The following is a 25175-nucleotide window of genomic DNA, read 5'->3' as shown; positions in this document are numbered from 1 at the left end:
TTATTATGATTATGTAAACTTTGCTCATGGCTGAGTCAAGTGGATTATTATTGTTTTCTCATGCCTTTGGTGTTGTATCTAAGAATTTTATGTCAACTCAAATTCCCTATATTTTCTTCTAGAATTTTTATAAGTATTGACTTTTACATTTAAGTCTATGATCCATTTGGGTTAAATTTTATGAAAGGTATAAGATTTATGTCTTGATTCAGCTTTTTACCACATGGACTTCCAATTGCTGCAGTGCCATTTGTTAAAAAGATGTCCTTTCTCTCTTGAATTGCCTTTGCTCCTTTGTCAAATATCAGTTGCCTACATTTGTGAGAGTCTATTTCTAGCTCTTTATTTGGTTCCATTGGTTTATGTGTTTATTTTTTTGCCAACTCCACAATGTCTTGATTAACTGTAGCTTTATAGTAAGTTTTGAAGTCAGGTAGTGCCAGTTCTCCTACTTTGCTCTTCTTCAACATTGCACTGGCTGTTTGGGGCCTTTTGACTTGCAACATAAACTTTAGAATCAATTTTTGCTATCTACAGAATAACTTACTGGGATTTTTGGTTAGGCTTACATTAAACCCTTTGCCCATTTGCCCCGAGAATACGTGCTGCCAGTGCTTGCAGCTGTAGCATTTACCCCGAGATACTTTTGCCACGAAATATCTCCCTTTTATTATTATTTTTTGCATTGCTCTAGTATGTCAACTTTGGAAACAAAAGACATCATTCTATTTATAGTATCCTGCATTCTGTTTTTAGTAGTGGTATTTCCACTTAGAAAATATAGTAATTCACAGTCACTGAAAATGTAAAATTCTAGAAAATGCGGCATTCCTACATGTGATATTAACATCATTCTCCAACAGTTGTTGGCCGAAGATTCATTTGACGAATCTAGTTTTTCCAAAATAGACGATTCTGATGATTCAGACAATTCTGATGTTAGTTTTGTTTAGAAGTAACTCTAAGAACAGTTTTTATATTTTATTTTCACACTGAAAACAAATCAGATTTGCTTTGTCCTCAAAGAGTGTGTTTATGTAAAATTAAATGAGTGCTGGTAGTGAGTTGCACTTTTTTTTTTTTCTAAATGTCAGTTCTCCTCCAGCTTAAATCTATAGATTAAGATTTTGAGTATTGCCATGCATGAACACAGAATGTTGTTCTACTTATTCACATCTACTTTCTTTTGTGAGAGTTCTATAGTTTATTGCATATAGATCCTGTGCATATTTTATTAGATATTATCTAAGTATTTAATTTTTGGTGCTATTGTAAATGGTATTGTTCACATTTCAAATTCTAACTCTTTACTGTAGTTATAGGAAAGCAGTTGATTTCTGCATATTAACATTGTATTCTTCAATATTTTTATAATTACTTACAAGTTTCAGAAATTTTTGTTGTTAATTCTTTGGGAATGTCTGTATAGATAATCATGTCATCTGTATATAAACACAGTTCTTTCTCCTCTCTTTCTCTCTTTCTTACAGGGTCTCACTCTTTCACCCAGGCTGGAGTGCAGTAGTAGGATCATAGCTCAACTCCTGGGCTCAAGTGATCCTCCTGCCTCAGTCTCCTGAGTAGCTGGGACTATAACCATGGGCTACCTCACTCAGCTACTTAAACATTTTTCTTCTCTTTTTTTTTTTTTTTTTTAGAGATGGGGTCCTGCTTTGTTGCCCAGGCTCATCTTGAACTCCTGCAGTTTTGGCCTTCTAAAGTGCTGGGATTACAGTTGTGAACCACTGTGCCCAGCCCAGTTTTTTCTTTCTTCCCAATTTGTATTTACATTTTATTTTCTCTACTTGTCTTATTGCAATAAGTAGGATTTCCTATATGATATTGAATAGGAGTTGTGAGAGGGAATATCCTTGCCTTGTTCGCAGTCTTAGGAGATAAGTATCCAGCTTCTTTCTTTAAATATGTTATCTGTAGGGCTTTTTAATTTTAATTTTCAATTAATTTTTTTTAATTTTTAATTTTTGTGGGTTCATAGTAGGTGTATATATTTATGGGTTACATGAGATATTTGGATACAGGTGTATAATATGTAATAATCATATCAGGGTAAATGGGGTATCCATCATCTCAAGCGTTTATCCTTTGTGTTGCAAACATTCCAATTATACTCTTTTAGTTATCTTTAAATGTTATTGACTGTGATTACCCTTTTATTGATATCAAATACTAGATCTTATACATTCTTTTAATTGTTGTACCCTTTAATCATCCCCACTTACCCTCATTGCCACCATTTAACTTTTCATGCCTCTGGTTCCCATCCTTCCACTATCTATCTCCATAAGTTCAACTGTTTTCCTATTTAACATCCACAAATAAGTGAGAACATGTGAAGTTTGTCTTTCTGCGCCTGGCTTATTTCACTTAACATAATGACTTCCGGTTCCATCCATGTTGTTGCAAATGGTAGAACCTCCTTTTCATGGCTGAGTAGTATTCCATTGTGTATATGTACCACATTTTTCTTTATCCATTCATCTGTTTTTTGACACTTAGATTGTTTCCAAAACTTGGCTATTGTGAATAGTGTTGCAATAAACATGGGAGTGCAGACGTCTCTTCAATATACTGATTTCCTTTCTTTTGGGGTCCCTAGCAGTGGGATTCCTGGATCATATGGTAGATCTAGTTTCAGTTTTTTGAAGAGCTTCCAAACTGTTTTCCATAGTGGTTGTACTAATTTACATTCCCATCAATGGCGAACAAGGGTTCCCTTTTCTCCACATCCTCCCCAACATTTGTTATTGCCTGTCTTTGGATAAAAGCCATTTTTACTGGGTTGAGATGATATCTCACTGTAGTTTTGATTTGCACTTCTCTAATTATTGATGATGTTGAACACCTTTTTCTATACTGGTTAGCCACTTGTATGTCTTCTTTTGAGGTCTATTCAGATTTTTTGCCAGTTTTTGAATCAAATTATTATTGTTTTTTTTCCCCTATAGAATTGTTTGAGCTCCTTGTATATTCTAGTTATTAATCCCTTGGCAGATAGGTAGTTTTCAAGCATTTTTTTTCCCCAATCTGTGGGTTGTCTCTTCACTTTATTGTTTCCTTTGTTGTGCAGAAGGTTTTTAACTTGATGTGATCCCATTTGTCAATTTTTTGCTTTGGTTGCTTGTGCTTGTAGGGTATCTCAAGAAATCTTTGCCCGGTCCAATGTCCTGGAGAATTTCCCCAATGTTTTCTCATAGTGGTTTCATAGTTTGAGGTCTCAGATTTAAGTCTTTAATCCATTTTGATTTGATTTTTCCATGTAGCAAGAGATAGTGGTCTAGTTTCTATCTTGTATATATGGATATCCAGTTTTCCCAGCAACATTTATTGAAGAGACTGTCCTTTCCCTAATGTATGTTTTTGGCACCTTTGTGAAAAATGAGTTTATTGCAGTTCTTTGGATTTGTTTCTGGGTTCTCTCTTCTGTTTCATTGATCTGTGTCAGCTTTTATGCCAGTACCACGCTGTTTTCATTAATATATCTCTGTAGTATAATTTGAAGTCATGTAATGTGATTGTTTCAGTTCTGTTCTTTTTGCTCAGGATAGCTTTGGCTATTCTGGGTCTTTTGTAGTTCCATATAAATTTTAGCTTTTTTTTTTTTTTTTTTTTTTCTATTTCTGTGAAGAATACCATTGGTATTTCGATAGGGATTGAATTGAATCTGTAAATTGCTTTAGGTAATATGAACATTTTAACAACATTTATTCAATATTTATTCATGGTCATCCATGACCATGGAATATCCTTCATTTTTTGCATGTCGTCTTTGATTTCTTTCACCATTTTTTATAGTTTTCATTGTAGAGCTCTTTCACGTCTTTGTTAAGTTGATTACTAGTTATTTAATTTTACTTGTAGTTATTGTAAAGGGGGTTACTTTTTGACTTCTTTTTCAGATTCTTCAATGTTGGCATATTGAAATGCTATGGATTTTTTTATGTTGATTTTGTATCCTGCAACTTTACTGAATTTGTTTATCACTTCTAACAGTTTTTTTGGTGGAGTTTTTAGGTTTTTCCAAACATAAGATCATACAAACAGGGATAATTTGACTTCTTCCTTTCCAATTTGGATGTTCTCTATTTCTTTCTCTTGTCTGATTGCTCTAGCTAGGACTTCCAGCTATATATTTTTAATAGATGTTCTTTATCAACTTGAGGAAGTTCTCTTCTATTTATACTCTTCTGAGAGGTTTTTTTCCTTTAAATCACAAGTGGATGTTGGATTTTATCAAAGTCTTCTTGTGCATCTTTTAGTACGATCATATGATTCTTCTTTAGCTTACTGATGTTGTGGATTATATCAATTGGTATTTGAATTTTGACCATTCTTGCATGCCTACAACACATTCCACCTGGTTTTGGTGATTAATTCTTTTAAATCTATTTTATTTTAAAATTGATACACAATATTTATACATATTTATGGGGTACATGCAATATTTTGTTATATGCATAGACTGTATGCATATACTTGATGCATGATCAAGTCAGGGTATTTGGGGGTCTCCATCATCTTGAGTATTTATCATTTCCATGTGTTGAGAAAATTTCAAATCCTCTCATCCAGCTATTTTGGAATAATTGTTTTTATACATTGTTCAATTTGATTTGCAAACATTTTTGAGGATTTTTTGCATCTATGTTCATGAGAGATACGTGTCTGTAAGTTCTCTTTCTTGTAATGTCTTTCTCTAGTTGTTTTGATATTAAGGCAATGGCTGGCCACAGAGAATGAGTTAGTAGATATTCTCTCTGCTTCCATTATCTGAAAGAAATCGTGAAGAATTGGTATCATTTCTTCCTTAAATGTTTGGTAGGATTTGCTAGTGAAGCCATCTGGGTCTAGTGTTTTCTGTTTTAAAAGGTTACTAATTATTCATTCAGTTTCTTTAATAGAGATAGGTCTATTAAGATTATCTTTCTCTTTGCATGAGTTTTGGTGATCGTTTCTTTCCAGGAATTGATCCATTTTATCTAGATTATCAAATTTGTGGGCATAGAGTTGTTCATAATATTTCTTTATTATTCTTTTAATGACCATAGGATCAGTAGTGAGATTCCTCTTTCATTTATTATATTAGTAATTTGTATATTCTTTCTTTTTTTCTTGGTGAGCCTGTCTGGAGTTTTATAATTTTATCAGTCTATTATAATAATCAGCTTTTGCTTTTATTTTTTTAAATTTTATTTCTTCTTTAATTTTTATTATTTCATTTCTCCTTACTTTTGACTTAAATTGTTCCTTCTCTAGTCTTAGATTAAAAACTTATAATATATGCATATAATGTTAAATTAACCTCTAAGCACTGCTTTCCTTGCATCTCAAAAATTTTGGTGACTTGTATTTTCATTTTCTTGTAGTACAAAGTATTTGTAAATTTCTCTTGACACTTCTTATTTGAACCATGGGTTATTTATTAGTGTGCTATTTAATTTCCAAATACTTTGGACTTTTCTAGCCATTTTTTCTTTTATTGATTTCTAGTTTAACTCCCTTGTTGACTGTGACATACTTTGTATGACTTACACACTTTGTATGACTTCTATTTTTTTTAACTTTGTTAAGATATGTTTTTTTAAAGCCCAGAATAGGGTTGATGTTGGTGAATGTCCTGCATAAGCTTGAGTGGAATATGTAGTCTACTTTTGTTGAATAAAATATTCTATAGATGTCAATTAGATCAAGCTGATTGATGGTACTGCTCAGGTCAACTATATCCGTATGAATTTTTTGCCTGCTTGATCTAACAATTGCTAAGAGAGGGGTGTTGAAGTCTCCAATTATAATAGTGGATATGCCTATGTTTCCTGGAAGTTTCTATCAGTTTTGTCTCATGTATTTTTATGCTCTGTTATGTGTATATACATTAAAGATTATGTCCCCTTGGTGAATTAATCCCTTCATTATTATGTAATATTCCTGTTTATCTCTGATAATTTTCCTTGCTCAAAGTATGCTTTGTCTGAAATTAATATAGCTAACATCAGCTTTATTTTGATTACTGTTAGCATAGTCTATCTTTCTTCATCATTTTACTCTTAGCCCAGCTGTGCCTTTATGTTTAAAGTGAGTTTCCTGTAGGAAACATGCATAATATTTTAGTCTTGTTATTTTTATCTACTGTAATAATCTTTGTCTTTTAATTGGTGTATTAGGCTATTGACATTTAAAGTGATTATTGATATAGTTGGATTAATAACTACCATATTTTAACTGCTTTCTATTCATTGCACTGGGCATCTGTTTCTTTTTCTATGCCCCCCCCCTTTCTGTTTTCTTTGGTTTAATTGAGTATTTTATATGATTCTGCTTTCTCTTCTCTCTTAGAATACTTCTGATTCTTAAAAGTATTTCTTTTATAATTTTCTATACTATAATCACCTAATAAGTTGTTGCCTTTGTAACATTAAAAAACACTTCTCTAATGCCTCACTTAAAAAGAAAAATCACATATTTTCTTTGATGATTATTTATTCCTTATTCTATGCTCTTCTTTATTTAGTGTAGATCCATGTTTCTGAACTTTATTTTTCTTCTCCTTGAAGAACATCTTTTAATATTTCTTCTAGGGTAGGTCTGTGGATGATGAATTCTTTCCATGTTTGCTTGTCTGAAAAAATATTTCTTCTTTACTTTTGAAAGATAATTTCCCTAGATATATATTTCTAGGTTGACGGCTTTTGTCTTTCAATACTCAATACTTTTCCATTCTCCTCTTGCTTGCATGATTTCTGATGAGAAGTATATTATAATTCTTATCCTTGTTCTTCTATAAGTAAAAGGAAGCCCCCCATTCTGCCACCCCCCACCACCAGCTTCTTTCAAGATTTTCTCTTTGGCTTTGGTATTTGTAGTTTTTCTTTTAAATATATTTTTAGAATATATTTTATATATGGTAGAAACTTTACACACCCCTATGGATGTTACACTCAGACTCTTTATGATGAAGGCTAAAAATACAAGGGAAAGCCATACAATGCTTTGTGGAAATTTCACAGATTAAAGTAGCTAAAATGGAGGCACTAATGACTTACTCATTCATAAATGTTTTCAGGTATCCTATAGGAAGGAGAAAGGAAAATTAAGAGTTACAGCTTTTACTCTTTCCTGAGAAAGTGGCAGAAATGATATTTTGGTAGGACTGAATACCAGAAAGATGTTAAGTCTGAGTACATTATTCTCTTTATTTGAATGACTGAGTACTAGTTGACTTCCCTGTTGACCTCAGAACAAGCCAGCCAGCATAATAAAACCCCCATGTGCTGCTATGAACTCAAATAATCAATTCACAATCAAAGAGAAGTGACACTTACCAGAATGCATTTATTTTAGACAATAGAGAAATGAGCAAGCCCAGGTGTTGAGTCACTGGGAAAAATGAGGACACACAAACCAACACAAATCCAAAGCTGTTTTCATTCCTCGATGTTATCCTTACACCTTAAAAAGTAGAATTCTCTTTCCTTCCATAGTTTTTATTAGTGTGCAATCACAAAGTTGTCTTTCATAAGATTCAGCACTAATGAAACGATTCTAGTCACCATTGGGTTCTATTTGTCTCCAGGGCAATAATATAAGACAACTGAGGGTTATTAACATGTAATAAGATCAAAGGCATACTAGTCCTGCTTAGCGGACAGTTGCTTAAAAGAAAACCTTGGTAGACATCATGCCTTGCCTTGTTGTCACACCCAGAGACCAAGTTCTTGACTCTACTGGCATTATCAATATTCTATTTATTTTCATTAAGCAGTGACATGGTGAGTATTTGGATACTGTCTGATATGGTTTAGCTCTGTGTTCCCACCCAAATCTCACCTTGAATTGTAATAATCCCCATATCTCAAGGGAGGGACCAGGTACAGATAATTGAATCATAGGGGTAGTTTTCCCCATGCTGTTCTTGTGATAGTAAGTTCTCATGAGATCTGACATTTTTATAAAGGGCCTTTCCCACACCTTTGCTCTGCACTTCTTGCTGCCGCCATGTGAAGAAGAATGTGTTTGCTTGCCCTTCCACCATGACTGTAAGTTTCCTGAGGCCTCCCCAGTGCTGCAAAACTGTGAGTCAATTAAATTTAAGTCTTTATAAATGACTCCATCTTGAATATTTCTTCACAGCAGCATGAGAATGGCCCAACACCACGTGTAAGCTGCCAAGGCTTGGGACTTGCACCCAGTCTATGTCACCAAGGTGAATAACAAAAGAAAGACTGCTACTATGGAAACCTACTTGATGGCCTATGTGGTGAGTTCCTTGCTACTTGAATACTAGCAAATGCCACACAATAAAGGGCTGATCAATATTAGGCATAAAGCTTCCATACAAGAGCACTGATTATTAACTTTAATGACTGCCTTGAACATTGCAATCCGAGGCAGCATTATTCTTGTCCAAACTCATTAGAAAAGCACAGGGGAACTTGTTTAAAGATATACTTTGGTTTGCAAAGCAAGAGTCAATTTAAGGCCATCTCCCAATATTTGTCTCTTATAAAAGCTACACAGTTAGTTTAAAGATACATGAACTTAAAAATAAACTATTAACTTGCAGTGATCTGAGATTGCGCCACTGCACTCCAGCCTGGGTGACAGAGCAAGACTCCATCTCAAAAATAAATAAATAAAATAAATATAAAAATAAATAAATAAACTATTAAAAGTGAACTAAGAAGCTGAATCACTGCCAGCTACATTTCAGTAGTTTGTCCTCACCTCATTTGTATGTGTCAGATATTTCTTCTTCTCCATGATGCCTTCTTCATGGAAAATTCATTCAAAGGCTTACAGTATACAATTTAAAACACGTAGCTCTATTTTCTGTGTGTGGCTATATTGAAGAATTTATTTGGTCAATTCAAGCAATATCCCTATTAACTTAATATGCTATAAAAATCAAGACTTTCCTTAACTTAGTAATTTTTTGAAGTATACATGGTCAAAATTTTAATTAACAAAAATAATTTAAAAGGTCTTTGAAAGCAATGGTTAGGGAAGGCATATCACTAGTAGTTTTTAATTTTTTCTTTTGAAAAGGGACTTACACCCTCTTCTGATGTCTATCAGGGGTTATCTCTAATGCTAGATTACACTGGAAATCCTGGCTGGTAACTTATTCTTTTCTGTCTGTGTGCAACTGAGTAAATAGCCTCTTGCCTCTTTCCAGTTGTGTTCTAGAAACCATCATTCAAGAGTGGAACGCCAAATGTGGACAAAGAAAACGGAAGAATTGCAAAGCTAATATTTCTGAAAGATTTATTTTTAACTTTGATAAAAACTTGTCCAGAAATACAAACAAGTATGTTTTGACAGACATTAATTACTCTAGTTCTCAATTATTTTTAAAAGTGCAGAAATTCATCTCTGAAGAATTTCAGCTGCCAGTGTGTTGGAGAGACGTGCTCATTACTACACCAAGTCCTAGTTCTCAGCATCTTTAACCCTCATGGATCCATGTTTTTGAAAGCATCCACCACTCATTCACTGATTTATTCCTTTAAAATTTATTGAGCCCCTCTTAGGCAGCAGGCATCATGCCAGACATGGGGGCTCATCTGGTGAATGTCACAGTGCTTGCCCATAAGATTCTAGCCTAGTGGTGGTACAGGGTGGATGGGTCACAGCAGGGTCAGAAATGCCATGATGGGGTGGATGGAGGGTGCCACTTAAAAGGGGCAAGTGACACTGACTCAGAATGTCAGGGAAAGCTTCTGGATGATGTGACATCTGATCTCAGACTCAAGGTTAGATTGGGAATGGCAATGAGACCTGGAAGGAAATGGTCAAGGCAAAGAGAACACTGCAAATCCCAGAGGTGAGTTCGTGGAACTACAAGCAGTTTAGTAGAGCTGAAGTGTGGCATTCTGGGAAGAGGCAGAGCTTACTGCTGACGAGTTTTGTGTGTCATAAATTACATGACTGTGCAGCATCACACTGTGGTTTTCAAATTCAACCAGACCCTCTCAGTGGCCTGAAATTCCTCTGCTACTCATTTCTCTCTTTAAGCATATGGGTACTTCATAACTTCAAACTTCCATATTTATCCAAAAAGTAGAAACAAACCAAATGTCCATCAATTGATGACACCTGTAACAGGCTCTGTTTGACACCTTCAGTAGCCCAGCTACGTGTGTTGCTATTCCAGCCATGCTGTTCCTGTAATGCTTCTGGTCATATACTGCTGGTAGACTTAGGTGATGGTGGCACTCACACAATGCCCTTCTATGACACTTACACCTGCCCTATGTCATGCTATTTCTCGACTCTGCTAGCTGAGACTTGGAAGAGTATTCTTAAGGACTGTGAGAAGAAGAGGTTAAAGCAGAGAAGAAATTGTACATGATGCCAAGGAGAAGTGGTGCTGCTCTGTCCTGGATGTCAAACAGGAACCACCATTGCTTACCATCTACCCTGGAGAAGAGCACTAAGCTCCCTCACAGTCAGTTGACCACCTCTGTCAAGGAGAGAGTCATGGACCTGGAAGTTCTTTCTAGCCATCCTCCTCAGGTATGAAAGCAGTGGCACTCAAGATAGCACTTCCATGTCACCCTTGAGATGTGATGCTTATATTAGAAAAGATCTATATGCCAACACAACACATCCCATCTGGTCTGGTAGTACTACCATGTGTCCTGCTATTACTGGCTTTAGAACACAGACAGATGTCATAGCCTTGGGAAAAAAACACAATAAAAATTAAGATTGCCCTTCTTCTGAGTGCATATACTGTGTCTGGTGACTGTCTTCACCTTCCAGCAGATGTGGAATAGCAAGCAAGAGTCTGATGAGTTTGACCTGCCCATTGCCCACTGCAATTTTAGAGAGTCTTGCTCTGTTGCCCAGGGTGGAGTACAGTGGCACAAGCATAGTACACTACAGCCTCAAGTTCCCGAGCTCAAGCAATCCTCCCACCTCAGCCTTCTGATTAGCTGGGACTATTAGCTAGCTATGTTGCCCACGCTGGGTTTTGAACTCCTGGGCCCAGGTGAGCCTCCTGACTAAGGTTACAGACATGAGTCACCACACCTGGCTACTTTTAAATGGACAGCATCTTATATTAGACTTATGTACTTGGAAGATGCCTTTTTAAAAAGACACCTGTCTTTGTCTGACAGGCAAATAGCACTATTTCAACTTGTATTCATATTAACTATTTCTTTATAATACATTTTCTAAAATTCTTTACATATCTTTAGTTTAAAGTTTAGCATGTGTGGCTAGACACTTTGTGTGGCAAAGGGAGAATAAGGGGAACATGTTTATAGAGGGCACTTGGCCTGATGTGATGGGTCTTTGGCTGCCTGACAATTTCTTTCAAGTTGTTCACTCCTCTAGGGCCTGATCATATCTCCACAGAGTATAAATGACAATTCCTGGATTTCTCCAGAGGCTGGCAAGAATTTATGAATGAATTGTCATTTCTTTGTTGCAGTCTTCCAGCAGAGGTAGAAAACGTATGTAAACCTGGCCCTAGGACTCCATTTTCTTTCTTATCCAATTTTTTTTTTTTTTTTGCAGCAGAATATCACAGGGCTAAATTAGTCATTCTAGTTGCAAAATGATTTGTATTTTTACCTGTAAATTTATGCATCATTTTAGTTTATGTAAGATTTTTGTACATAATTCTCAGCTTTATGGATGACTTACACATCTTGTTTTTCTACTGTTGTGTGAGAGTATCACAGCCCAAGGATACGTCATTGTGCAAGAAAAAATAAAAGTGCTACCAGAAAGAAAAAAAATACCCAAACTGGAAAAAATAAACTATTGAAGAGTTTTAAGTAGGAGGATTGACAGAATAAAATTTGCATTTAAAAAAAACTCTCTGGCTGAGACATGAAAATTGGAGGAGAGGCAGTGTATGAAAGCCTGCCAGAAGGGCTACAGCATCAGGGAGTGTGAAGAATGGGGCCTCCCAAGGAGGCTGAGTAGGAGCAGTGTTACAGGAAATGGGCAAACCAACCACTCTACCAACCAATCACCCAACTAAGCAACCACCCACCCAACCAACCACCCAACCATCCAACAACCCAACCATCCGACCACCCAACCATCCATCCAACCACCCAAGCAACCATCCAACCAACCAACCAATCATCCAAATAACCACCCACCTACCCACCCAGTCACGAAATAATCAGTTCAAAGAAGGATGCTGTAGAAAGGAAAAATGAAAATGGTTTTGGTGGGGAGAGTCGAGGTGGAATATATATTGCAGTGACAGGAGGAGGGCAAAATGTCAATGGCTCCAGGTGCACTGAACTGCTTTGGCTCCCTGACTATGGTTTCCTCTCTGTTGCTTCTAGGCCATCTCCTTTTTCTGCCTGGGACACTTTTATCCTGGACCTTCATAAAGCTAACTCTTATTTACCCTCCAAGAGGCAGCTTACATGTCATTTCCTCTGGGAAGCCCTTTAGGACTTTCTAAGTCTGGGTTAGAGAACCTTCCTGTAGACTCTATTTTTTCTGTTGCAAGTAGCAGTTATCAACTTGATGACTATTGCTTTTTAGTTCCCTGTATCCTTCAATAGACGGTAAGCTCCTTGAGGACACAGCTGAAGCTTCTTCCATAGTCTACCTCCTGCACCTGGTAGACACCTGGTAGGCACTCAATAAGTGCTTATTTGAGAGCGTTAATGAACTTTGTCACTAGTCAAGATGTACCCAGATCTTTCAGAATATTAGAGAATTAAAATATTATAATAATAATAAGCCAGTCGCTTATCTTACTTTGAAAATTATTAGGGAAATGGGTCTACTTACATGTACAAAGTCAAAGTTTTATATGGTTATTTTAGATCAAGTTTCTCTTGCCATTTCCATCACATCACAAGCAAATGGTCTTTTGGGCTATAAATTTCTGTTGACTCTTGGGGTATACGCTCATCTCTGCCACAGATAACTCTTCATTGGAATTGTTTACTTTTAACCAGATTTTAATGTGCGCCTCTGTTTGGTGCTGTGGGAGATACAAATGCCTGGGGACTGGTTTCCTCTCAGTTTCTGTCAGCTGTGGAAACCATCTGCTAAAGGTGGGACTGGGCAGGACAGGGGTCCCTGTGAAGAGGCTCACATACATGTATCCTCCCATGCAGCCCACAACAGAATATGTTCTGAGCCTTCAAAATGCTCTCATACTCTCAAAGACACCAAGAAGGCACCCCTGAGGGAAATGAAGAGGTTATGATTTTGCTAATTAATGAATCTTTCCTCTATGTGGAATGTTTTTATTGCCTGAACTGGGTCATCTCTCCTATAGGATGTGAGTCACTCTGGCAAGGAGCGCAGTCTGTGAGGTTTCTGCTACAACTTTATCAGCTTCAGTTGGCAATTTAAATGAATCAGGTAGGTGGGAGAAGAAACAATAAAGCTGAAATTCAATATTGGAGAAATGGATGGCAGGGGTGTCGTAAATATTTTATATGGTTACCATTGAACTAAATGTAAGAGACGTAGGGGTGTGTGTGTATGTGTGTGTGTGTGTGGGGGGGGGTGCGTGTGTGTATGTGTAATATATATTCATTTTCCCTATTTGCTTGCATTTAAAACTCACTGTTGCAATTTCTCTTATTAATGTCTATCTTAAACATATTTTCTGTGATATTTTATTGATGTAATGTCTAAAGAAAATGTGCTTGGATTAACTCTTAGAATACTGGAGACAAGGAAGCCTTCTTTATTTTCTTTAAGGTAATTTCAAGTGCTAATCTTTTTTTTGCTCTAGATAGTGAAGGGAGGGGATTTTGGGGGCAGACTTTGGAGAAAGAGTTAATCAAATAACCACAAAACTTCAACTATTTTTAAAATCCCCTAGCAGAAATCAACAGAAGATTATAGTAGTGTAGCACAGAGAAGCTGAACCAAGTCTGGAGAATCAGAGAGGGCTTCCCCAAGAGAGAGAGTTAAGTTGAGGCCTCAAAGAGGAGCAGGATTTGAAACTAACACTGGTGCGAGACATGACGTGGGGACAGGTGGGATTTGTTGGTGGCACAAAGAAAGTGAAAGCTTTGAAGTGGACGAAGCTTATTGTTTTTGACAATCAGAGAAGATCACTGTGGCTGAAGCTAGCAAGGAAAAGGGAAGGAGGAATATGATGAGGCCAGAGGTCAGCAGGGGTCAGGTAATGCAGGGCCCCCTAAACCATGTAAAGGAATTTTGGTTCTTATCTTGAGGAGCAATGGGAAGTCATCCACAGTCTTGGAGCAAGGGAGTAGCATGATGACATTTGTTTATAAAAGATCACTCAGGGATCCTTTGGATAGACAGGAGTTGGCGGGGGGGATGCCAGTTCTAGCAGTGGTTGAGGGGAGAGATAACTGAGGCTGGGACCATAGTGTTGGCAGCGGAGATGGAGCAAAGGATAAAGATTCTGAAAGTACATCGGAGGTACAGAAGTCTGAAATTGGTGAACAACTGCCTGGAGTGGGCCTAAAAGAGATAGGTTAAGGATGTCTCATAGATTTCTGGCATGAACGACTAGTTTCAGGATGATGACAAGAGGATGCAGGTGTGTGGGTGGGATGCAGACATCTGGCATGGCATGAGGTTGGTTTGCAATTGCTAAATGAATAGATATGGAGTAGGTTCAGGAGAGAGGTATGGGATGGAGTTTGGAAATGGAGGCATTGCAAACACATGTAGATGGGTTTACCTAGGGAGAGTGGGTAGTAAAACAAGAGGACCTGGAAGTGAGCTCTGAAGAATTCCAACACTGAGGCTTGGGGGGAGTGGAAAGAGCCAGTAAATGAGGCTGAGAGGGATCATCTTCAGAATGGAGGGAAAATAAATGTTTACAACACCTAAATCAGAGGAAGAGAACATATCAGGAAGTGGGGGTGTGTTTTAGTATCAAACTGCTGAAGTGTCAATTGAGAAGAGGTCTACAGAGCATTCCATAAATGCAGCAAAAGAGAAGTCACCAGTGACATCAGCCAAAGTTTTGCTAAAGTAATGACAGCTGAAGCCACACTGGCGTGGGTTAATAATAATAATATTAACATAGTACATTCTCTGTGTGATTTACTGTCCTGTGCGTTTTACATATACTAAAGACTAGTATTAGTTTAATGGTAATGCCAATCTGATGAGAGAGTTATTATTATTCCATTCTACAGATGAGAAAACCAAGAAACAGGTTAAGTGACTTGGCCCTGTTCATATGGCAGAAGCAGAATACAGGCTTAGGCAGTCTGGCTCATGAATTCACTCTCTCAACCATTACACCACCTTGTCTCTTAAGCCTTTGCTGTGTGAGAGTAGAGACAATGGAGACAACTCTTTGAAGGCAAGGCACTCAGCTGTGAGTAGGGAAATAGGGAAGCAGCTAGAGGTACAGGGGCTGGTCCTAGAAGAGCAATGTTGTAAGGTGGAGACTGGGACTACAATGTGTTTAGATGCAGATTGAAAGGATCCAGCAGTGAGAATGAAGTTACAGGAGAATGAAGTGATGAGCACGAATGGGGTCCCAGGAGAGCTGGAAGGGTATGAAGCCAGAGTCCAGAAGGAAGGATTGCTTGCTGAAAGACATAGAGACCGTTTTCCTATTGTCTCAGGAGCTGAAGAGAGGATGGGTGCAGAAATGATGTTTGCAGGGGGAGATCGAAGGAGTCCCTGTTTAGAGTCTTTTATCTTCTCTGTGAAATAAAAGGCCAGGCCATCTGCTGGGAGGACTGGGAGAGTGAGGTGGAGGCAGAGGGAGTGAATACAGATGGCTGGAGAAATCCACAGGAAAATTGCCAAGTAGCATCAAGGGCACAAGCAGCATCACACTGGTGATCTGAGCAGACTATGGGGAAAAGAAGCAGCGGTGTGGGCATGGCTGTAGGGAAGCTAGGGAGTGTGGGAACGATCATAACCACATAAAACATGACTTCAGGGTGGGGCAAGGTTAATAGCACATGGGGAATTCTAGTTGTTCATGTACTCCCAGAATGTCTAAGAACCAGCTGTTGGGGTAGAAGAACAAAAAACGCAGAATAATAAATACTGGGGATTGAGATAGATTATATACATAAGCCTTTTCTATACAGATGCAGGTCTAAAAAGTCGATTTGACCAACACCCAAGTGGACATTCTCAGGGGCCAAGGGCAAGACACACTCTCTGTTGTCAGGCTTTCAACTGCCCAGATAGACTTTTCCTTACAAGATGAGAAAATAGTGCATTCTCAGCAACGTGCTTGTACAAATACGCAGATTGGAATAATGGGAAAGTAATGACATTCTCAAATCTCATGGGAAAAGCAGAGCTCCGGAAATAACTTAATATATGAACCATAAGAAAATTTCAGAAAACTATTTAACATTCTTAATAGGTTATGAAGAGCCACACATCCTGTAAAGTAGGACCAAAACTTGTATGAAGAACAGAGAATAAAAAGAAAGTAAAGTAAGGGTCGTGGGGAAGAGAGAGAGAGAAAAAGAAAATGAGCCTTTCTCCTAGGGTCTCTGCAGGCATTCAGGAATTTTGTTGCCTAGGAGGAAGGAAAGATGTTCTCATTTCCTGAGCATCCCTATGGACTCTCTAATCCTCACAACTCTCTGAGGCAGGCGTTCTTTCCCATTTTAAAGGTGGTAGCAATGAGGCTAAGAGAGGATAAGTAATTTGCTCAAAGACCCCAGGAAGAGGGGAACTAAACAAGGAGCATCTAACTTCAAAGATCTGGACTTCTGCCTTCCAGGGTAAGGTTCATGAGGGAAAAAAGTTGCAGAAAGAGCTAAGCTGAGGCTTTCTGAGGATGGAGTATTCCTAGCGTGTAAACAGAATAATAATGGCCACTGGAACTGAGTGCCAGTTAGGTGCTGAACATTGTATACTCATTTTTCTGATTCTCACAGCAATCCTGCCTGATCACTATCATCATCCTTTTTTTTTTTTTTTTTTCAGATAAGGAAATTGAGGCCCATAGAGATTAAGTGATTTGTTCAAGTATTCGTTTTTTTCCTGCTACTATGACACATTGCCATAGACTTGTGGCTTAAAACAACACACATTCATCGGAGAATTCTACAGGTTAGAAGTATAACAGGTCTTATTGAGCTAAAATTAAGGTGTCAGCAGGGCTGAGTTCCTTTCTGGAAGCTCTATGGGGAGAATCCCTTTCCTTGCCTTTTTCCGCTTCTAGAGGGGGTCCTTGTTCAGTGCTCACAGCCCCTTCCTCTGTCTTCAAAGCCAGCAATGGCAGTTCGAGTCCTTTTTCCACTGCATCTTTCTAACTGTCCTTCTGCAGTCATGTCTCTCTGACCACAGTTGTGAATGGCTCTCTACTCTTAAGGGTTCACAGGATTAGACTGGGTCCACCTGGACAAAGCAGGCTAACCTGCCCATCACAAGGTCCTTACCTTAATCACACCTGCAAAGTCCCTTTTAACATGTGCCATGTCCAAAAGTTCTGGGGATTTTAGGATGTGGATATCTTTGGGGGTTTGTGGTGGGCATTATTTTGCCTTCCATACCAAGGTTAAACATTATTAAAGGGGCTGAGTCCAGAGTTTAATTTAAACTTGGCCAGGAAATCCTGTTGACTCTACCTTCAAAATATATCCAGAATCCTATTAACGCCATTTCTACCACCAGGGTCCAGGCCACTTCATCTCTTAGCAGGATTTCTTCTATAGCCTTCCTTTCTCTTCTCCTTGTTCTACCCTTGCCTTCAATCCACTCTTAACACATTGGCCAAAGTGATTCCTTAGAAATGTCTCAGTTCATGTCAAGTCTCTGTCCAAACCTTCCAATGACTCCCAATTTGAATTAAGGGCAGTCTTTTCAGTGGCCTATAACGCTCTCCTTCCCTCACCCTAGGAGCTCTGTGCACTCTCCCCGTCACTCTGTTTCCACACACAGTGGCCTTCTGCTTTCCTTGAACACACCAGGCTTATTCCTGGAACCCTGAATGGGAGGGGGTTTACTTCTTTATTCCATGTACTCCAAGACCCTGAAGTAGAAGAGGGGGACATGGCCTGGTTCTGAGATGCCTCTTTCCTTTCTGGTGGGGGAAAGGGAACAAGGATGAATATCTTCTGACTTCACTGCCTGTGCTTGTGCGAGGCACTTTCCCTGTGGTTGGCAAATCCCTGCTTCCCACTGATCAGTGCTGTGAGGCTGAAGTCCAGGTGCCCACCTCTGCATCGGTGCATATGTGTGAGGTTTGCAGGGGTCTCTGAAGGGTTTCTGCAATGAAGAGCTTCCTTATGTGGGGGATCTGGCTGGCTCCAGCTAGACCTCTTTAACACCCCCTGGTTCCTGTCCAGGGTAGCACACCCCATGGTTTCCTGCTGCTGGAAAACCCTTGCCCAGGAGCCATTCTTTCTTGGGTGGGCTACCATCAAGACAGCTCAACTCCAGCAACCTTCCTCTATGTCAAACCAGATCTACAAGAAACTTTGACACTTACAATGATGGGACCACAGGCCGCTTTACAGCTTCCCTTCCCTCTGCCCTGCCATATCTTTCCAAGACTCTTTTCCTTGCTTAAATAGGAGACATAAGGAAGGCTAACAAGTCAGCTTCCTAAATTCCTGCCTCATCGCTATTATTTATCAGGGATTCCCTTAGAGATTCACACTTGGCTTTGGTCAGTATGGAGAGGCCTTTCCTTCCCCCAATGGCTCCCCTAGATCCAAAACTCAAGACTGCAAAGACCCTGTCCCTCTTCCCCAACTTGGGAAGAGGGTGGGGAAGACGGGCATGATGGAGCATGGATGGACTTGGTGATAGTGAGTGAGAAGAGTCCTTTGTCTGTCTCTTATAAGCCCCAGAATGTGAGATACTTATTGCTGCAGTAGGTAGTTAGTCAGACATGAAAGGGCAGGAGAGCATTCCCCCACTACCTCCCTACAAACAAGAATGTCAGGCAACTATCAGGTGATGGTCAGTCAGTTGTTGTTAAAACTGCCTCTTTAAAATAATAATTGGTTGCAGTTGGCACCAGGGAAAGGCAGTCTCCCAATGGAGAAAGACACCTAAAGTTCATGATCAACAGCTTCCTGATAAGATCTCAGGAGTTGGGTGAGTGTGCTCAAGCATGCACACTAAGAGGCAAAATGGTGGAGTTTAATTGGTATATGACCTTCTAGGAGCATTCAACTGGTAAGGGAAGAATGCTGCAAGTGAGCATGCACGCAACTCCAATAAACACACTGAGCATGCGGCCCCTGCCAAGTGCTGGTAGGCCACTGTGCATGTGGGCAGCCCACTCCAAGGAAAGAATCAGGGGGAAAGGAACACAAGACCCCGAAAGCATGCCAACACATAAAACACCAAGTCAGAAGGTCAAACTGCACACTTGATCTCCCAAGTTGCCCACTTGACCCTCTTCCAAGGGTTCTTTTCTTCCTTTCATTCATGCTCTAAAGCTTTTAAATAAACTTTCACTCCTGTTCTAAAACTTGCCTCAGTCTCACCCTGCCTTATGCCCCTTGGTCAAATTCTTTCTTCTGAGGAGGCAAGAAATGAGGTTGCTGCAGACCCATACGTATATGCCACCAGTAACATTATCAACTTCATTCATCTTGGACTCGGTTCTCTAATGCCAGAAAATCAGAAAAATGTACACAAACCATTACAGATATAAAAGTCAACAGCTATGGTGGAGTGAAAGAGTCAAGTTGAACTGAGAAAAATGTCATCTGCTGGTCAAATAACACATGTCGGCCAGATTTGTTTAACTGGTGAAGAAACATCTGATTAAATGGAAGGAATTGAATGTGGTCTAAAATTTCATTTTCTTAGTAAAGAGGGTACAAATTTTTTCCTAAAAATTTTACTCATTCATAGCTAAATATTCTAAGACTTTAAAATTTGAGTACACTCTTATTTTTATTTTTGAGAACTTTTTCTCTGGCTTACAAATACTGTATGTAAATAAAAAGTAATGTATGTTTCCAGCAGAAACTTGAGATACAAAAACATTTCAACAAGAAGCCAAAAAATCATCCAAAATTGCCCAGTTGAGAGACAATCAAATTTGTGGAAGATAGAATTCTGACATGAAATAATTTAGAAATGATCGTAAAAGAATGAACACACTTCATTCTGTAAACCAAAAATAAAATCCTAAGCCTCTCAACCAACTGAATGGACCCCCTCTGGGCCAACGGGACCCTAGAGAAACCTGAAGAATGGAATTCGCAGCCATTAGGGGAAGGCAGGTTAGACATGCCTAATTGTACCCTCTCCTTTTTGGAGTTTAGGCATAACCGACCAGGATTAACTTGAAAATAGAGATCATAAGACTAACAAAACAGACACTTCATGGCAATAAGATTCCAAATTTCAACCTGATTTTGATGTAGCATCACATAACAGATGGTAGGTTTTGAAGGAAATAAAACATATCTTAGCCCAAAATATATTTCTTTGACATATTTTGAAATGGCTCTGCAGAGCCATCTTTTGTGGGGGATCTTTGCATTTGTAGAAAGTCTCCATTAATACAGCCAGGACATTCCTGGATCCAGAAGAGATTAACCAAGAGCCTGATGCCATTTAGGGTCTGAAAAGAGACATTTACCATCCATTCTCTCTGAAGGCTGCCACCTATGAGGCTTCATCTACATAACAAGAAACTTGGTCTCCACAATCTCCTTTATCTTAACTCAAGCATTTATTTCTACTGACTTAAAGTCTTTAGACAAAGCTTAACTCTTTCAAACAACTCCCAATCAGAAAAATCTTTGAATCCACCTATGACTTGTAACCACCCACTACTTCTTTGAGACATCCTGCCTTTTAAGGTCAAACCAATGCATACCTTACATGTATAGATTCACATCTTTGCTTGTAACTTCTGTCCCTCTAAAATGTATAAAATCAAACTGTAAACCAACAGTCTTGGGCACACTTTCTCAGGACCTCTTGATACTGTTCTCTGGGCTATGCTCACTCATGTTTGCTCAGAATAAACCTCTTTAAATATTTTACAGAGTTTGCTTTTTCCATTAACAATTCTGATTTTACTTTGCTTTATTTTCTGAGTTGGAAAGTTATTCAATGAACACATTTGGGAAATGAGATTTGGAATATGGAATTTGTTTAAAACCACTAGGGCCCAGAGACAACAGACATCTCTATTTTGCCTTAAATACACTCACAGCAGTTGACAAGGAATATTTATACTTAAGTGGAAACACCCAGGATCCATTTCGTCCCCTTCACTAACGCCTACTTGTTCTTGATGTGTCCTGGGTTGAGAGATCAACATGTGTTATACATGGCTTCTGACATCTCACATGGGCTCCGACTGAATGAGAAACCCCTGAAGGAGGGGAGAATAGCCAGGGGCTGGAAGAAGACTCCTCAGGACAGAGACTACTCTTGAAGTCTTGAGGATGTACATTTCCTAGGGTCTGAGTTGGTTTCCTCTTTCTGTATCTTGCAGATTGAAAGGCAGAGCAATGAGAAGCAGCAGAACTGCAGAGAGACAAGGATTCCAGGTGCTTGGAAGTGAGGGTGGAGGCAGCCTGGGAAAAGATTCAGCCCCAGACGACTGCACAAGGTGGAGCAAAGATGTCTTCTCTTTTATAAATGTCAACCAGAAGGCAACAAGAGTCAGGAGTCCATGATTTTACAGCTCCCTGTTGTTACCCAGTACCCCTGTAAGATTTCCTAATCATTCTTTTATAATTAAAAAATATATATTTTCATATCCCTTAGAGTTGTTTATGACTACTAAAATTGTTTTTGATTTTGTGCAAATGATCCACCAGAATGAGTAAAAAGAAAACATTTATGGTAACTAAAATTCTCAAGCCTTGAAAAGAAAACATTACTGTTTATACTACTATTTGTTGAGGAGCATTTCAGAACTGATAAATAGCAAATATAGGTTTTTTTTTTTTTTTTTTACTGTGAGTCAGGCATTGTTCTATGGACTTTATATGCAGTAACAGTGTCTTTCCAACTACGAGGTACATTCTGTCCTCCTCCCTGTTTTACTTCTGAGAAAGCTAAAGTCTAGAAATGTTTCCAACCCAGAAAGTGGCCTCAGCTACCAGGCTTGGCTGGTTCTTATGTATTTCTTCTCAACAAAATAAAAAACTCAGTATGTTCATTCATAGAGTTACTCTTCACACAGCAAGGGCAGTGGAGGGTCCAGTTAACAGACTACAATCTGGAGCCACACACTGGGGCTTATACCGTAGTTCTGGCAATAGTCCAGTGGCTCATCCTGGGCAAGTCATGTACTCTCTCTAAACTTCAGCATGCTTCCCTGTAAAAATGGGCAAGATATCATGCCTATCTTTAAGGACTGTTTGGGCAACCAAATAATATTTGAACTGAACTTGGCACAGTGTCTGGCTCAAAGGAGTGGTACCCATTATGATTCCTGATACTTAAACTCTTACATCAGACACCAAGGAGACCTCCGTATGTATCCAGAATGCTATAAATAAGGGTCCTCTCAATGATTGGGGAAAATCTCACAAACAGGTGCAGAGAAATGCGTGTTGTGGGGGATGATGATCAGGGGAGTGCCCAGGAAAGGAGTTAAGAGCTCCCCACAAATGGACAGGTGATGTTTGGGCTGGGGGAAAGAGAAACATGACAAAGAGGCAGAAGTTGTCATGGAAGGAGATTGGGATGGCCTTTAGATGCTAAGCCTGGGGAGGACTGCAACGGGGCTGGGAAACAGAGCCACCAAGAATGGGAGCTCAATGGGAACCAGTCAATGGGGAAAGTCCAGGTCCCTCACTTTCTCTACTCTCACTATCCAAACCTGGGAAGAGAATAGATTCAGATGAGGAGGGCCAGCTGAGTCTAACTGGACAGTAAGTTAGAGTCCCAGCAAAACAGCCAGCCAGCCTGGCCAGCAGCCCCTGAGGTATAGATTTAGCTCAACCTTACTCAGTATTGCACAGTCCATCTATTTCTTTTATAATTAGCATGTGATGAGAGGAATGCTTTCTTTCATCTTGGCATGGGGCTCTGGAATGTCCGGTTACAACCCTGGTATGCTATCAAAAGATTTCATATCCCAAACCTTTGGCTGTTGTGTCACTGGTATGTTGGCCCTAACATAGTCTGAAAGGAAGCAAAAGCCAGTACCCTTTTGATAACAATTAAAATCTTGGATTTACATAATGTGACATGACGTGAGGGCCATTGTTTAGCTTTTGGCATAGTTATGAATGGCCAGGGCAGAACACCAAAGGACAAAGTCTACTTTGAATGCTTTCTCAGAACAAATCTGAGAGAATTCACTGGTTAATGTAAATACATGTCCAAACAAGTACTGGTTTGCTTAGGGAGTATGCAGAGCTGGCAAGCCTCACTTGGCACACAGAGCATAAGTAATGCTTCATTTTCATGAGGGATCTTGGGGGTCTATAATGAGGACTATGTGGCATTTCCCATGTGTCTCTTTGGAACGTGGACTGATTCTACCCACAACGGAAGACAGGCCATCAGAAAGTACATAGTTCCTGAAATCTCTGGGGCTCTACAAGATGCAGATAATTTAATAGCATATAAATGAATTTGCAGAAATATACCCAGAGTTCCCAGAGTAAAGAACTTGCCTTTTCCACAGGTAAGCAAATAGGAGTGCAAAGTAATGAGACCGTATTTGGGGTAGGGGTGGGAAGTGAGACTGATTTTTAAACTATGGCTATAGGCAGTTCCAGGTATGTTTTAAACATCATGGCATCCCTGGAATAATTGTGCAGCCTCCCTACTTGACTCTTCTGAAAGATAACACTCCTTTGAATGTAAGTTCATATGTATAAAGCACATAAATCCATTTTTAAGACATAACTTTAGTCATATTGCAGGTATGAGTTCTGATCATTTGGACATTTTCTATCAGAGAAACTTAAGGTTTAGGATGAGGGAAAAAGCTTAGAAAGTAATTAGGAAAACAAACACTTCCCTAGTCCTTGCAAGTGGTCTTTACTAGTTGAAGGAGGGGCCAATGGGAGGAGCTTATTTATTTATCTATTTATTTATTTATTTTTGAGACACAGTCTTGTTTTGTTGCCTAGGGTGGAGTGCAGTTGTGCGATCTCGGCTTGCTGCAACTTCTGCCTCCCGGGTTCAAGAGATTCTTACACCTCAGCCTCCCGAGTAGGTGGGATTACAGATGCCCACCACCACACCTGGCTAATTTTTTATATTTTTAGTAGAGATGGGGTTTCACCATGTTGGCAAGACTGGTCTTGAACTCCTGGTCTCAAGTGATCTGTCTGCCTGGGCCTCCCAAAGTGCTGGGATTACAAGCGTGAACCACCACGCCCAGCTGGGAGGACCACATGGTCGTAAAGTTCCTCCCAGCTGGACGCAGTGGCTCATGCTTGTCCATATGGACATCCTCTGGATGTCTCCTTATATCCAGCCAGAGGGTGGGACTTCCTGAAGCAAATCTCCTTTCTGCTCAGATTTGGGGCATCATGCAATTATGCAAAGTGTGTCATGTACTGTAGCATCCTTTATTTTATATTTCAACTCCAGCTGGAGCAAGATGCTCCATGGAGACAGGGCCTCCCAAAGAGCTCTAGGATTTGGGGGGATTAAGTACAGTTGAGGGGTGTTTGGAAGAACATTATCCAGTCCTTCAGGCTTAAAGGAGGGGATGGTGACCCAGAACTCAGGACAGAAGAGTCCCAAGAGGCAGAAATGCTGGCAGGAGGGAACTCCTCTGTGCGTGTTAATATGTCAAAGAGGACTTGGAATTATAAAGAGAAATAAGAAATTCTCTATGTTAAGATAAATAATTTTTGAAGTGTTAAAAACCTGATAAGAACTGAAATTAATGTGAGGTAGACTCGCCAGGCAAAAATTCTTTTATCAGATAAATTTGGCACCTCACACTTCGATCTGAACTGTGCACAATAGATCAAATGAAGATTTCTTGTGTTTTATTTACCCCAATATTTAAAAACAAAACAATTTAATGCATTCTCCATGTAACAGCTAATTCTGGAGTACGTTTTAAATGCACCAGGGAAAATGTACAATTTTCACTTGTTTCCTAGTAAGTTTAAAGTCATTGCTCTAAGAGGTCACTTCTGTTCTCATCTGTGTTTGCTGCAACTCCCCTTCCCCCCAACGAAAGCAACAACAAAATCCCAAAGCAAAAAAGCCCTTAAGCAATAAAACCGGTGTCCAAGAAAAACATTTAGTTTGAAAAAGAGTTGAAAAATGTAGCCTTGGAAGAA

General features: G+C 39.2%; 1 protein-coding gene across 4 annotated transcripts in view; it reads right to left on the bottom strand.

The window, feature by feature from the left end:
- AIG1 (androgen induced 1) overlaps positions 1–25175 on the bottom strand; it is a 270247-nt gene that overhangs the window by 25427 nt on the left and 219645 nt on the right. The gene's annotated exons all lie outside the window — the stretch shown is intronic.

Source organism: Chlorocebus sabaeus, chromosome 13 (genome assembly GCF_047675955.1).
Source record: "Chlorocebus sabaeus isolate Y175 chromosome 13, mChlSab1.0.hap1, whole genome shotgun sequence".
Classification (NCBI taxonomy): domain Eukaryota; kingdom Metazoa; phylum Chordata; class Mammalia; order Primates; family Cercopithecidae; genus Chlorocebus; species Chlorocebus sabaeus.
Note: the sequence above shows the minus strand (reverse complement) of the source record. Positions and strands in the feature narration are given on the sequence as shown.